Source organism: Cherax quadricarinatus, chromosome 15, assembly GCF_038502225.1.
Source record: "Cherax quadricarinatus isolate ZL_2023a chromosome 15, ASM3850222v1, whole genome shotgun sequence".
Lineage (NCBI taxonomy): Eukaryota > Metazoa > Arthropoda > Malacostraca > Decapoda > Parastacidae > Cherax > Cherax quadricarinatus.
In genome coordinates this window covers 110,885-116,328 of record NC_091306.1, presented here as the reverse complement: position 1 = coordinate 116,328, position 5,444 = coordinate 110,885, and the positions used below count along the sequence as shown (strand labels likewise).

Sequence of the window (5,444 nt, the reverse complement as noted above, 5' to 3'; positions counted from 1 at the left end):
CCGCAGACGCAAGTGCCTCGAATCAGCACTGATCGCTGTTTCGAATACAATTAAACAAAACAACAGCAGCTTCACCATCTCCGAAGTCTTAGCAAGAATCCTCCTGAAAACAGTAAACCCTGCCATCACATAGTCTCTCCTGTTATACTACACAAAGCACAGAGAGTGAACACTGAAACAAGCTGCCTCATTCCAGTTTATATTTGTCCAACCTATTTTTATGTTACCCAAGTAATAGCTTTTATATCCTTTCACTCATGTACGAATTAATTGCTCTACCATATTGTATTACTTTTGTCACTACCACTACTACTACTACTACCACTAGTGAACAACGAAATGGTACCTCACTAGTATTCACCTCACTCTGAGCCTTTATATACCCTCTGTGTCCATGTATTGTTTGTAATGGCTTGATAAAGCTCCTGGAGAGCGAAACGTTGCCACAATAAATGTCACATTAGTTGCACTTGTGTCCTTTTACTTTACATACAGAGTGTAAAATCTTGGGTAGCTATCGCTATCCCACATGAGAACACTGTGGGGGGTCTGCTCACAAACTTATTCAATCTCCTTTCCAAGCTACCCAAGATTTTACACTCTATAACCCCACTCGGTACATCATCAGATGCAGCATTCTCCACCTGACCTCAGCATTCTGAACCTGACTATAAATACTCGCGTTCCTTCCACCCCAGGTAGTTCTGTTTGTGACTTGAAAAAGCCCACTGTGTGGGCGAAACGTAGTCAATAAAGGATCACATTATACTGCATATGTGTTTATATTTCCATTGTGTCGGTATTTTATACCATTTATTTCCAATATTGTCAGATATTGATTCATTCTTGCAAAGCTGTGAGACTTCCTTGAAGCATAATCTTCAGCATTCTTGGGTACTTGGAGAACAGTACCACTTCTTCAGTCTTGGCCCAGTCGTTGTTTTCTTCGATGCCAACTCGATTGTCGTTTGGTATATGCATACAGATGTTTGGATCGATCTATCTCGCACTGGCTTTTGTCCTCAGAGGTGGTGGAAGAATGACTTCCTATTGCTTGACAAGCAGACGCTTCCTAGAAGAAGCGCTGATCATTATGGCGATGTCATTATCGCTGCAGCAATCAACGACAAGATGAGTCCTCAACAGCTTAGAAATTGAAGAATTTTAATTCCAGGTCTTTAGGTAGAGTAGTAGCCAGCACTTTTCCTTGAGCTTTCTTTACTTCTAATGACCAAACAAAATTTGTGTTATATAAAACACACGCACTGTGTTTTAGGTGAATTTTATATATTGTATAGTGTTAGAAATTTGTAAATTGTATAGCAAACTGTGTCCAAAATCATTAGACAAATCTTGACATTAGTATCACAAGTAAGAGTAAGAATAAAAGCATAAATACTCAACTGTGATTTAAGACCAGCGATACAAAATATTAAATGTTATGAACTGATTCCTGTAGATTCCTCCATGCCACTATTAAAAAAAACTATTATTAATTTCAACACAGTACATAAATCCAAACATTATTTTAAACAGAGTAAATTTAAGTAGTTGATAATACTTTCACAGATAGCTATGCGAAATCTTTACTCTAGAAAACCTTAAAAATCCTTGTTATAACCCATATTAAAACACTACATATATTTCCACATGATTTTAAACTTTTTTATATTTAATAGCATTCAACAGGCAAATAGGGAGGAGTCTTAGCGATTAAGATCAATAATTCCAATAGAAAAATATTTCCTTTAGGCTAACCAATACCTTTTGAAGTACTTTCTTTTTCATATGAATTTTAATCTTGTGCCGATCATCGTAAACTATTTCTTCCCTGGTACCTGGTTAATGTACCCTTCAGTTAATTTTATTTTGTACATTAGACTTGTAATGGTCATCAACTGCACAATCTATAAGATTTAATGTTACCAAGTCAGTTTTTTTTTTTTTAGTTAATGTTGAATACACAGGCACATTATGCACAAAGGTTACTTGTGATATCACTAAGTCAAGCTGCACGTTTGTGAAAAATATTTAAAATAAGCCAGTAAATAAGAATCACATGTCATTTGTACATACTGTAGAATTTAGACATAAAAGTTGACACAAACCTGTACCATTGTCATCACATTTAATTTCAATGTGACAATAAAACATGTACAGCATCTCCCTCTACATAACACTTGCAACTGTAACTTTATATTATTAAGGTTACGGGAAATGCTTAATCTGTAAGAGCGATTCATTGTTATACAGTACAGATGAAAGTGGACGAGGCTGGAGATGCTGAGGGAAGAAATGATGAAAAAGTTAGTTGATGAAGTATATCTGCGTCAGTTAAGAAATCGCATTAAATTTGTGTGATAAATGGAGTGAAGTTTGTGTGATAGATGAGGTGAAGTTTGTGATAGAGGGAGTGAAGTTTGTGTGACAGATGAGGTGAAGTTTGTGATAGAGGGAGTGAAGTTTGTGTGACAGATGAGGTGAAGTTTGTGATAGAGGGAGGTGAAGTTTGCATAATAGATGGGATGAAGTTTGCACGATAGATGGGATGAAGTTTGCATTATAGATGGGATGAAGTTTGCATGAACTTTATCATACCTCATCTTAAAATTATATGTATATGGATCCTGCCTCCACTACATCACTTTCCAGACTATGCTACTTTCTGACAACTCTATGACTGAAGAAATACTTCCTAATATCCCTGTGATTCATCTCAGTCTTCAACTTCCAACTGTGACCCCTTGCTGCTGTGTCCCATCTCTGGGACATCCTATCTTTGTCCACCTTGACAATTCCTCGCAGCATTGTATGTTACTGCGTTATGCGTTGTATGTTACCTTACTAATAGGTATCAGTATGTCACCATTAAAGACACAGCATCAACAACACAGCCACTTGATACTGGAGTTCCGCAGGGAAGTGTCCTTGGTCCCCTGCTCTTCCTCATATACATCAATGATCTTCCAAACGTATCTCAACACCTGAACCCCATTCTCTTTGCTGACGACACGACTTATGTCATCTCTCACCCTAATCTTGCCACCCTCAACACCATTGTTAATGAGGAGCTGATCAAAATATCGACTTGGATGACAGCCAATAAACTTACGCTTAACGCTGACAAAACCTACTACATTATGTTTGGTAGCAGAGCAGAAGATGCGCAAATTAACATTAAGATCGACAACACTCTAATTGCCAGGCATAATGAGGGCAAATTCCTAGGCCTATACCTCGACAACAACCTGAACTTCAGCACCCATATCCAACACATAACCAAAAAAGTATCCAAAACGGTTGGGATCCTCTCCAAGATACGATACTTCGTGCCGCAAACTGCCCTTCTCACACTATACCATTCACTTATATATCCATACCTCACCTATGCTATCTGTGCTTGGGGTTCAACTGCAGCAACACACCTAAAGCCAATAATAACCCAACAAAAAGCCGCAGCAAGAATAATCACTAAATCCCATCCCTGGCAACACCCCCCCCCCTCACTCTTCATAGATCTAAACTTACTCCCTGTTCAGTACATCCACACTTACTATTGTGCAATCTACATCTACAGGACCTTAAATTCCAATATTAACCTTGACCTAAAACGCTTTCTTGATAGTTGTGACAGAACCCACAGGCACAACACCAGACACAAACATCTCTATGACATTCCCCATGTCCGACTAAACCTTTACAAAAATTCAATGTATGTCAAAGGCCCTAAAATCTGGAACACCCTACCTGAAAATTCTAAAACTGCAGACACATTCATCACCTTCAAAACTACCATCAGAAAACATCTTATCTCCCTGATACACCCTGTCAACTAATTATACGAATACCACCTGGTGGTTCACACTTACACTCACTCACCCATTTGACCATAAACAGAAATATCAATATCAGTCTCAAAATAATGAATCTTAACTAGTCATAAGTTGGCCTGTGATACTCCAATACTGAAACTATGCATAGTGCCAAAACAAAAGCATTCACATTGCTAAACTCACAAACTAGTATTTAGTCACTTAGCCATCATATCAATAATACTCATAATTTTGTAATATTTTAAACTTAAGATTTAATCTAAGTCTGCCCGAAATGCCTAGCCATGCTAGGTGTTCTAGTGGTACACTCTGTAATTATTTTACAAGTAAACCACACAATAACCAATTTCTGTAAACTCAGCATTGTAATCCTTATAGAGAATAAACTTTGAATTGAATTGAATCATGTCCCTCTCCCCCCGTCCTTCCTATCCTCCAGTGTCGTCAGGTCGATTTCCCTTAACCTTTCTAAGTAGGACATTTCCCTAAGCTCCGGGACTAGTCTTGTTGCAAACCTTTGTGTGTGTGTGTACTTACCTAATTGTGGTTGAAGGTGTGTGTGTGTGTGTGTGTGTGTGTGTGTGTGTGTGTGTGTGTGTGTGTGTGTGTGTGTGTGTGTGTGTGTGTGTGTGTGTGTGTGTGTGTGTGTGTACTCACCTAATTGTGGTTGCAGGGGTCGAGACTCAGCTCCTGGCCCCGCCTCTTCACTGATCGCTACTGGATCCTCTCTCTCTCTGCTTCCTGAGCTTTGTGTGTGTACTCACCTAGTTGGGGTTGCAGGGGCCGAGTCCAAGCTCCTGTGTGTGTGTGTGTGTGTGTGTGTGTGTGTGTGTGTGTGTGTGTGTGTGTGTGTGTGTGTGTGTGTGTGTGTGTGTGTGTGTGTGTGTGTGTGCGTGCGTGCGCGCGTGTGAAAATGTGCATGTGAAAATGTGCGCCTGTGAAATTGCATGTGTGAAATTGTGCGTGTGTGAAAATTTGTGTGAAAATGTGCATGTGCGAAAAGGTGTTTGCTTGTGAAAATGTGTGTGTACACTCACCTAGTTGTGGTTGCAGGGGTCGATTCACAGCTCCTGGCTCCGCCTCTTCACTGGCAGCTAGTCGGTCACTCTTCCCACTCCATGGGCTTTATCATACCTCTTCTTAAAGCTATGTATGGATCCTGCCTCCACTACATCACTTTCCAGACTATGCTACTTTCTGACAACTCTGAAGAAATACTTCCTAACATCCCTGTGATTCATCTAAATCTTCAACTTCCAACTGTGACCCCTTGTTGCTGTCCCATCTTTGGAACATCCTGTCTCTGTCTACCTTGTCGATTCCTCTCAGTATTTTATGTTATCATATCCCCCCTATCTCTCCTGTCTTCCAGTGTCGTCAGGTCGATTTCCCTTAACCTCTCCTCATAGGACGTACCCCTTAGCTCTGGGACTAGTCTTATTGCAAACCTTTACACTTTCTCTTGTTTCTTTACATGCTTGGCTAGGTGGGGGTTCCAAAATGGCACTATGTGTTAGTTAGTACTCACCTAATTCACCTAATTGTGGTTGCAGGGGTCGAGACTCAGTTCCTGTGTGAAAATATGTGTGGGAGGTCTGAGGGGTTATGTTG

General features: G+C 39.9%; 1 long non-coding RNA gene across 1 annotated transcript; it reads left to right on the top strand.

The window, feature by feature from the left end:
• Nucleotides 1-367: 367 nt before the first annotated feature.
• On the top strand, nt 368-4,481 carry LOC138852712 (uncharacterized). Its single transcript, XR_011392021.1, has 2 exons — nt 368-2,436; nt 2,481-4,481. It is a non-coding gene; the product is annotated as an uncharacterized lncRNA (long non-coding RNA).
• Nucleotides 4,482-5,444: the final 963 nt, after the last annotated feature.